At 37.2% G+C, this 11,016-nt stretch overlaps 1 long non-coding RNA gene across 2 annotated transcripts in view; it reads left to right on the plus strand.

Annotated features, from left to right (window-relative positions):
• The first annotated feature begins 1,221 nt into the window (after positions 1–1,221).
• The window catches only part of LOC116727424 (uncharacterized), a 37,755-nt gene continuing 27,960 nt past the window's right edge, over positions 1,222–11,016 (plus strand). The window contains exon 1 of one of the 2 annotated variants that reach the window (XR_004340797.1): positions 1,222–1,301. This is a non-coding gene — a long non-coding RNA (uncharacterized LOC116727424). Of the gene's footprint in view, positions 1,302–9,016; positions 9,174–11,016 lie in introns of those variants that run through there. The other variant, XR_004340798.1, reaches the window with a different exon arrangement.

Raw genomic sequence — 11,016 nt, forward strand, 5'->3', positions numbered from 1 at the left:
GCTCCTGACCTTCACCGCAGTAAAGAAACCCTCTATGTCCAGGGAGGAAATATTGTCTGTAGCTGCACATCAACAGCCAAGACCCATTTTCAAAGGTTCGTCCCGACCTGAGGCCCCCTCAGCTATAGCAAACTACAAAGAGTGGGTATTTTTCAATCACAGGTCTCAGTTGCACTGCCCTCACTATCTATGGCCCCTGGGCACTCCAACTCAACAGTGACCCTATAGCTCAGTAGTAGAAGAAGCTGTTTTTAAAGATGTATCGTCCATCAGCAGAACGCGGAAATGAGCTCAAGTTTCAGAATTAACCTGTGTGAATACTTCAGCGCAGGAACAAGCAAAACATCACTTATCCACACTGGGGATCTGAACTAAAGTGATTCTGCAGAGCATGAATGCCACTGACAGATTTACTCAAACATTTTTTATTTGGTGACACTAGTTAATGATGATTTATGGTTTCAGGTCTATAAAGCGGACTCTAATTCGCTGTGGCCCCAAAACTTGCAAGACTCACTAACAGAAATTATTGCATTAATATTTTACAACGGTAATTAGGGCAACACTGGAAAGCTGTCTTCATTTTTTTAGGGGAATTCTTGGTGGAGAAACTATGGTTTCATTTTTGATCTATCTCGTATCTGAAACCATAACAGTCGCTGGTTAGGGGACCAGCATGCGTCGGTGATTAATCCATGTAAGAAATTAACCTGCTCTGTGACATGAAAAATTTGGAACTGCACCTGAAGTTACCTCACAAAGCTATTAATCCTGCTTTGACTTCAGTTCTGTTTCATAATTACTCCCCCTGTGTATGTGTACTCCAGATTTTCGGTAGCTCTCTGCCAGAACCTGGTCGGACCCTGCAGGGACTGTAGAAACATTTACAATTTGCTTGGCCTACAGTCACCAGGTCCTTCCCAGAGTGAGGTAAGGTAGTAAAACAAACAGTTGTGAGGAACAAGAATGCTTTCATCAGCATTGCTGTTAGCAATTATTATGATGATTAATTCTATGGATATCCCATGTACGTACATGTAGAGTTATAAGTGAACAAAAACCACGAAGTATAAAACTAGGCACCCCTACATTATTTTTCTTGTTCTATCTTTAATTTCTCGTTGTAATAAGTTTTTTAGAGTTATTTCAGTTATTCAGTGCGATTCCACATAAAACCAGTAGGGGGCGCCTATCGCATTGGTGGCATAGAGAAGGTTGGGCACACAGAAGAAGAATAAACCTTCCTGTTAGATGCTAATGGAAGCTCCACATGTGTATCTCATCTTTTCTGTATCTCACAGGTTAGTAAAATTGTATTTTGATGCATATATATTGTTTCCTTTTAACAGCTGAATCGAGAGTCAACTAGTGAGTCACGTTATGCAGTTTGTGATTAGTGTTGTGTAGAAAGCGGGACACATTTCTGCAGACAAATTAATGCTAATGCTCACGGACTTTGTACATGTGTGTTAACCAGCTGAAGGACTACTGAATCCACTTTGAATTTATTGTATTTTACACAGTTAGAAATGGTTCTTACACAAAGGACATTGTTTTGGTCTCTTGTAAAATGGACATTTCTTTATGGGTTATTGTAAAAACCAATAAACTCACCGAATGCCATATTGCTATGACCTTCAGTGAGTAAGGCTGTCTGTGTGTGAAGCTTAGTAAAGAGACACACCATTAAAGGAGCATGAGAAAAGCTAAACTGCTTAAATGTTAAAGTATATGTTATTTGTGCAGAGTAAAAATAGTTATTAAAATCATTAAAAGCAAATTCGTAGATTTTCCTTTTGATAGTTAATAATACAAAAAGTCTGAGAAAAAGGGATACTGTATTTGAGTTAAAGCACTAACTTAAAAAAACAACAACTATGGTTTTAAGAACTAAAAGCCATCTGTAGATTTTCTCCCTTGATAAAATTCCTAATGTAAAACGAAGCATGTTAAAGGAATTTTCATTTGGCATAAAGGGATATTTTGGCCATTTGTGATGTACTAAATTCAAGGGTTATCTATTGCAGTTACTGAGTGATATCTGACGTTTTTGATACCTTAAGAATTTGATAAGTATTGCACATGAAGTATTGTATATAGAGTATGTTCATTACACAGAAGAAGAATAAACCTTCCTGTTAGATGCTAATGGAAGCTCAACGTGTGTGTCTCATCTTTTCTTTATCACAGTGTCACAGAAAAGACGCTGTGATACAGAAAATTACCACGTCGCCCTCAGCCCATACACGGTTGCTGGGTAACAGATACGGGAAAATACATGTTGGCAGAAGTTAAAGGAACTTCGAACAGAACTGTTTATGTTGTAATATGAAGAAAGAAGAAGCATCTTTTTTATGATTCACATGGGCACATCGTAGCTAAAATGGCTAGAAAATGCAAAACGCTCATAAATTGAAACAGTTGGAGTTAAGTGTGGAGAAAAAAGGTCAGTTCTTAAAAAATCATACGGCTCACTGATAAGATTAGCATTGTAGTTGCTCATAATTCAGCCTCCGTTACCCTGTTTAATAAACTGAATGGAGTTTCGTCTAAAGTGCTAGACATTTATTGTGAAGAAATAACTTGACCTGAGGTCCAATTACAAAGATGATATATCCCTCTTCAGTTCAAGAAGAAAACAGTAGGAGTCTGCAGGAGAACACAGAGTAATTTTAGAGGCTCCCATTCCTCAGAGGAGGTTTTAACCAGCAGCTTAGAGAAGGTGAGGCCACAGAAAAGTTGTTTTCCACAGGAAGTTTGGAAAATTGAAGAAACGCTTCATACTGAAAACTTGGTCCTATAACCAAAGCATTTATAGATTGTGATTTTTCTCCACATTTATTTTGAGCTGTTTCCTATACTTATAGTGCCCTACAAAATCTTAATGTAACAAAATGATTTTTTTTTTAGCTATTTTTAGTTTTGTAACACACACTCCTAGAGGAAAGCCATAAAATATACCAATTTATTATTAAAATAATTAAATCAGTTGAATAATATAGAATACTAGAGAATAATACATCAAATTAGAGTTGGAAATCATTATTAATCCTCCACCCCCATCAAGGAAATTCAAAATGACCCAAATTGACCACATTTTTACTTAAAGTAAAAAAAAAAAATTAAAAAATGACAAGAAACATATAATTTTTTGACAGTGTAGTGTCTTTTATTCATTTGATATTAACAAAAGATTTTCAAAAACCTAGTGCAGATTATCTGTTTGGAAGACATATTCAGAAGTGTTTTGAATCAGTTAAATGTCTAATGCCTAAAGAAAAAAAAGAAAATCAGCGCTGTATGTTGTCAGGGTTAGGACTGACTGCCAAAGCTGTCAGCGACTCAACATTAAGAGCCGTGTATCCTTGCTGAATACAAAAGCTTTTATCAAAGCCACAATCACAAGGTTAGATGAAAAGCTGCAGGTGCCAGGCCTTAACTGTGGCTTGTGTGACCCAGCAAACCTGCAACGTGTTATGAAAATAAATAATCCTGTGTCATGGCTGTCTTGTTTGATGGAAAGATCCTCATTTTGTGCTCTAAGAAAATCCCAAAGATCAGTTCTTCTTATTTTTTGCCATATCAAACTTCCACAAAGAAGTATATAAAATGTTCCCATTCACCCAGTCATATACAACCAGCTGTGTATGTTTCCATTAAAAATAAACCAAAAAATTACTTTTGCTTCTGTATTTTCATTGAAAAACTGACTATAGTTGCTTAAAGAAGCCAAAGGCAGCTTAGATGTACCATGTATTTATGGTTGCCAGTTGCTGTAATAGTGTTGATGGCAGAGTTGCTCTAGTCTTTCCCATCGCCAATCATTTTGACTCAAAAGAATTCAGTCAGAATCTAGCTTTACCCATCAATTTTTAAAATAACAATGAAATATTCAATTGCGTTTAATTTTTATTCGTTTAATATTCAAACTGAACAGAGAATCCTCATTGTGCCGTTGCACATCAAGCAGAAGAGATGCAACTTTTTTTCTGCAGTGACGAAAACCACTAAAGGTGGTCCCATCTCACGCTACTCATAAAATAATTATTACTACTACTCCAGTAACTCTGGAGTCGACTAAAATAAACAACTGGATATTCTTTGAACACAGCATCTCCAAAATCGGAAAACGCAGCAATTCTAATGATGACAGGGGCTTACTAAAGAGGAAGTGCTTCAAGCAGGAGCTAAAACGACGGTGGACTGGGAGAAACAGGTGATGAGGCTATTAAAATCACAGAGAAGTGAGGAAAAGAAAACGATCGATATGTGTTATTCAGGGAAGATTGCGAAGTATGTAGCAAATTGCACAAAGGTACTGCAAGTCTCTAATCCGTAACTCTGTATAACGAGGAACTCGCAAAGATGAGCCCCGAGGTAGGATTAAACTCTCTGATTTTTGATTTACAACATCAGCACTCAGTCCCTCACTGCTGCTTGAATGTTAAAAATGTCCTCCTAGAAAATGAGTTAAATAATCCTTTTAAAATGCTGTTCTTCTTAAAAATGCATGCACGCAAGAAAGCAGATTTGAAAGATCTCAGCTTCTTATAAAAGATTTGTATTACTAAGTACAGACTGCATTTTGCAGTAAATACAATACCTATAGAAAATCCTTTTATAAATCCAATAGAATTGGTGAGTGACCATTTACTCTTCTAGTTAGGCAAATCTGTAATTAATTTAGTTATAAAAATAATCATGGCTACAATGCAAGTTGCACCATCTCCTCCAGAGAGACTTTACCGGAGTTCCTCTGTGGTGAGCCACTTGAAACAAATGTGAAATACTTACAAAAACCGTGACATTTTAATCAGTGCTTTCACAATGGCATCTAAGTGTATCTAGCTTTTTAAATCTAAAGAAAACCACATAAACGCCACATTTTTTCAGACATGAGGCAAATTAAAATCCTTTCGGTGATCCTTGCTGACCTAAAACAGGGAATGTTTTGTCAAATCAATAATCGATGAATCACAAAATAGGTTATCTGTCTGTTGTGCAGTGTAAGTACTGTCCAATAATAATTTTAATTCCTATAATTATTTTCCCAAGTTAATTAACCAAAATATGCTTCATTATCACTATAAATTTATCTATTTTCTCAAAATATGTTAGCTCATTGTCAGAACATCCTTCAATGGAGAACAACTCAAATCCATTCAAAATAAGCACATATAATTACCAGACCCTATTTACCTTTCACTTTTATGTGTAACACAGATCAGACATGTCCTTCAAAATTTGTTTAAGTATTATAAAAGATGAACCCATACATATTCTCCCCCTTTTGATGAGCTCTTCATATGTTTTATGTGGTTAAAACAAGAAGCAAATGCAGACATGAAAACAAAATGTTCATTGTGATTGATGTTTCATTGTTTTGACTTTAATTAGCATGCCGAGCGCACTCCATTATTTATGGAACACAGTAAGTTGCAAGAGTGATGCAAGAGTGGGTAACATGAATTCAGACCTCCTCCATAGTATAACAGTTGCACACAGTCGGCTGCAGACAAAATGTTTAGATTACAAAAAGATCTTAGAAGGCATAGCAGAAGTGAAGCTAAATTTTAACTTCCTGAGGGAAATTAATCTTTAAAGGTATTTCTATGAAAGTTTACATATTCTGTCAACTGAGATGTAATGAAGAAACTGAAGGCAGGTTTGTCAGCAAATATAACAAAACTGGCTGCTTGGCATTCGTCAATCAGTATCCTGTATTGGATCCAGATGGCAAGAATAAATGGCACATAAATGATGATAATGACACTGACTATGACCTCTCATTTTAGCATGTTTGTGCCTATTTCTTGTCAGGTTCACTTCTTATGTGTGCATTCTTTTTTGTTTTTAATTATTCAAGGCCTGTCTTGTAGTAGGCCATTTAGCCTTATGTTTAGGAGAAGCTATCTTCACAGCATCGTTTTCTTTAGTTTACCTGCCTGTCTAAGACTCCAGTCTTAGTAAAAAAAAAAGTAAATAAATAAAAAGATATCCTCTTTAAATTTTTGAGTTTGTACCAGGACATAAAGATGCCCTAATTTAGGTCCCAATTTACTGAAATATGCACCTGGATTCAACACTGTTCTTTTACGTTAGCTTATTAAACAATACCAAGGTGGGAAGTCATTTACAACAACATAGAAGATCACATCTCTTGGCCCTTCAGTGGATACGCTGAAATATTATTCTAATTATTTGACTAATATGAGCTCCATCTGAAAATATGGAGAAAGCGTTTACACCAATTTTAATACTGGTCTTCTTATCATTAGTTTAAGTAAACATGTATATTGGAAAAACAGAACTGATAACTTCACCCAAACTCCCACATAAAAGCCTCCACTTGATATTGTGAAAATTGATGAAAATTACCTCTGAAAATTAACAAAGGAATAAGAGATTTTTATATTTTATTATTTCTTAGGGAACATAATAACTGAACTCTGGGATTTTGGAAAAAGTCCAGATTCATCTTCTTCCAGAGTGATGGACACATTAGGGTAAAAAGTGAAGCACCCATTATACCTGGTGCCATGGGGGCAGTTCAGTGATCTGGGGTTGTTGCATTTTGTCAGGTCTAGTCTGGAACTTTATTTGTCCAAAGAAGAAAGGACAATTACTGAGGGATTAGGTTATTTCATCATTGAATTTCTTCTTCTCTGTTGCCATGGTCCTATTCCAAGTTGACAATGTCAGGATTCATCAGACTAAAATTAAGCACGAATGGTTTAATAAACATGAGGCATAATTTTCACAAGTGGATTGCCGTCCAGAATGCCCAGAACTTAATGCTATTCCGAATCTTTTGGATGTGCTTGCATAAATTTGCACCACAGTCTTACTTTCCCGTCTCTTCTGCAAAACATAAATAAATGTTGTGACATTGCTGAAAGAGATATGCCAATTAAGCATGACAACTTGGATAAATTACCAACTGCTTATTATTGACACATTTAGACTTTGCTGTTTCTAGTAGCAGCCACAGCAAAAATTCCAACTTTTCTTTTAACAGTCAAAAAATCCTTCACTAGTTTGCAGACATTGATGTGTCAAATGAGTTGGAGTAGGACTTAAAGCTGTGAGGAGGTTGTCACTCTAAACCACATCAAAAAGTCAAAAAAAAAAAAAAACATACCCTAAAACATAACTGTTATTGACACATTTTTTTGCTCATTTTATTTAGACATCTCCAAAACTTGGGAGGTCAAAATGAAAGAGATTGGAGCATATTGGTATCTGTTGGAGAGGTTTTTTAAGACCAAATCCGCTGTTAGCCAAAAATAACTAGATGCCTAGCATAAAACTAACATTTCAAAAAAAGAAAAAGAAAAAATCGCATCACCCGCCAAGCGCAGTAGTGTGGTGGTCTGGAGCTGCATTGTTGCTCCAGGGACTAGCTGTAAGTGTAACGTTTTAAAGAGTGAATATGTTCAGTCATCAGTTTGTGACTGTAAAGATTTTGATTCGACTTTTTCAAGCGAGGTTCTGTGAACTTATTATGAATAACGAAATAATGTAATATCACAGGGGCAAAGCCATAGCTTCACTTGGTTTAAAATCCTTCCTGCAGCGGTGTTAAATCCCTCACTTCAGTTCAGATTAGTTTTTTCAGCTAATTGTGGTTCGGTGCGTTCTGACCGGATTTATTCAACATTCCAATCAGTTCACCCAACAAAAAGAAAAAAAACCAAAACAACAACTTCTGAATAGGAGTATCTGTCAATCTGTCAATGTGGCCGAGGCATCGTTACGTCCTCATCCGTCTCAGTGAGTTTAAAATATATCTACGCTGGGTTCGACTGGCAGCAGACTGACAACACTTGACACTGCTGACTAACAGCTCACGCAGTGCACAGTTAAACACCATGTGGCTCCTGTGTGCTAAACGGGCCTCTCCTCTAACCTCCATGTCAGATTCCTCACCAACACTATATTTCCTGCCTCTTTTGTTAAGTTCCAAATCAATAGCTGACAAAATGTCAAACATGTTGGTATCTGCTTGCACAGCTCAGCATGCACTCTTATCTGCTGGTTGGACTGGTGTCAAGGCTACCGGAGATTCAATCTGTTACACCTGCCCTGATAGAAATACTAATGACAGGTTTATGTTGAGCTACAGGGAGAATCGATGAGATTCTCTTTCAAAGAGTAAGCCTGTATTGCTCATATTTAATTTAACTTTTTCGATCTCCCAGTGTGAATCACGCAGGCAACAGATCTTACAATATTAATGTTTTCATCAATAGTACCAGAAACACCAGAAACCCAACTAGTTTAACAACCATGAATAATAAGGACTCATCTTTAGAATAACGTGATTGAAAAGCTGCCACGGTCAAGCGTAATTGATTAAAAGTCTTTTGATGGAAAGGCTCAATGTGAAATTTCAGAATGGAAAGAGAGCGTTAAAAACAGCTTGTTCCACAGTTTAGGTGCAACAGTCTGGAAAGAGCAGTCCCTCTATTTTAATATCTTGTTCTTGTCACTATGAGTAGATTTTGGTTGAAGGGCCTGAGGGCTCAAGTTGGAGTATGTAGCTTTAACAAATCAAAAACATAGAAAGGAGGTTAGCCTGAAAACCAAAGTCAAGATTTAAAAAATAATTCCAAAGTAAACAGGCAATCAGTGCACAGACATTAAGGCAATACTGATATTAGCTCTTTTGTTTGTTCCAGTGAAGAGTCTTGCAGTAGAATTTTGTCTTAAATGAAAGTAAGTTTTTTTTGTTGTTGTTGTTGAATGTGTGAAAGTGTGTTATGTCACACTTTCACACATAAGAACCTTCCAAAAAAACATCTTAATTTCTTTCTTTGACACTAACTTTCTTAGTTTAATTATTTCAAATATAAAAACACAAAAAACAAGTAATGTTGACTGAACTTCAGGAGGAAATTATAAAGACAAAAAAAGCCCAACACATCTATGTTGCGTAAGCTTGGCTGTGTTGGCTTAGTTCAGAAATCCTATCTGTTGCCAGAAACTCCCAGCTCTCTGGGTCAACGATCGCATGCTTGCCCTTCTCAACGTCTGACACGTTGTTGATGTGAGTTAGTTTTTAACCAGTTTGGATGTTTTTAAGCACTCAACTAATTCAGACAGCGTAAAGAACGAAGAGTTTTTTTAAGGAGCAGTATGGTTGAATGGCATCTGCATGAAAGTCATCGGAGGTATTGTGAAATTCAATAATCTGCCAAAATGTATGTGTATATAGCTAAATAGAACCAAGAAGTTCCCACCTGGATTCAGATCTTGGTATTTTTCTTGCCATGGGGTAAGAATTTCTCCGCTTTGACCCCTGAGCCATTTAGTTATCACATTGGTCTTGTGAATTGTGCTGTACCATGCCGGATATACCATTGCAATTGCTCTTGGTTCATTGGCCAAAGTTGCTCATGGAAGATGTTTAAATTCAGTTTTTTTCGCTCAAGGTAGAATTGAAGTAGCATTTTCTGAAGTAGCAGAAGTGGCATCCCATTAAACCCTGTTATTTTTCTTGCCAATACATGGCTTTTTTTTGGAGTCCTTCTTGTATCTGCTCTGTATGTAGAAGACACTCACATTTGCCATTCCTGAGCAAGCTCTGCACTGGTATCAACAAAATCCCTGCAATCCTAGTTCAGGAAACATTGATTGCAAAAGCTGGACTTTGAGATTTTCTCTTCATCAATTGTAACATCCTCTTTGAAGTTAAAACATATTGCTGCGGCACGCTGGTGTATGAAGCACTTTTAATGGAAAGCGATGGTGGCGTTTTTTCTCTGACGATCATTCATGTGCAGTAACAGCATGCAAAAGAGCTGCATTCCTACGAGCTGCTTTTCAGTTTCCTTCAGCCTGACCGCTGACCCATTGACTGTTCTTGTGACCTTTGAGTTGAGTCAAATATGATCCACCTCCACCAAAGTCTATTATTGAGCCCTTCCGAGTTCTCTGAGAGGATTAAGTATGATTGCTGTCTGTCAGCCGCTGATCTCAAGCCCTGTGACCGCTTCAGTAGATCCAGTGAACTGTGGCTTGATCGAATTAGCTTTTTCATTGAACTTTCTGGTTCCTTGTTCACCCTCCAGATCATCTTATTTAGTCCTTGTGGCCCCCATGTTGCCCTTTTTGCTGGTTCTTGTCTCCCTCGCTGCCCTCGGTTGCTCTGCTGGTGGTTCTCTTGGCCTCATACCTCAAATCTGTGTCTCACCTCTGGGTCGTCTGGCTGGATTGCACAGTAGCCCTCGCCACCTTTCCTGATTTTGGGTAAATCCGGTTCAGTTTCTGTTACTGAGTGGTAAATCTATTCCTGTGCTTTGTTTTGTTTAGTTGTCTTTGCTTACTGTCTAGTTTTTACTTTGTCCCATTGTTTTCAATCTGTGTTTACTCTCTACGCAGACTTAGCCAGTTGCTATGGTTCCTTATCCCCATCATTTGTCTTGAACCAGCATTATGAGCCACCTGTTTTCAATACAGTAAAACCCTTGCTAGTATCAGGCCTGTGATGTACAGAATGTCACACTACAACACTAGAGATTTCACAATGTTACCATTTACTAAATAAACATTGAGTCAGCAATGAAATGAAAAAGTTTGTAATCATTCTTGTACAAAAGAGTCCATGTCTTGACCATGACTACATGCATACTGATATTAGCCAAATCAATTAAAAGTAAGACTATGGAAGAAAATAGTTTCTGAAAACGACTAAGAGGACAAAATGTCTAATAAATCAGATGCCTGAATGGTTGTCAGTTTTTTTTTTTATTTTCTTAATTTGGTTCGTCAGAATACAATAAAAATAAATAATCTATGTGTTTTCCTTCCTGGTCTTGTGTCTCCCAGACCATCTGGTGTCGCAAAGGTCAGAGGCTGCAAATATTGCCAGAGTGTGTGAAGCTGATGTGCAGACCAAGTTTTATGACTGTGGAGGGCAGCATAGTGTTGCATATGTGGAGCAGGGGTTACAGCACCAGAAATGCATCAAGTTTAGATTCAAAGCAATGCAAACATGCAAAACCTTGGGTGGGT

This window comes from Xiphophorus hellerii, chromosome 10, assembly GCF_003331165.1.
Source record: "Xiphophorus hellerii strain 12219 chromosome 10, Xiphophorus_hellerii-4.1, whole genome shotgun sequence".
Lineage (NCBI taxonomy): Eukaryota > Metazoa > Chordata > Actinopteri > Cyprinodontiformes > Poeciliidae > Xiphophorus > Xiphophorus hellerii.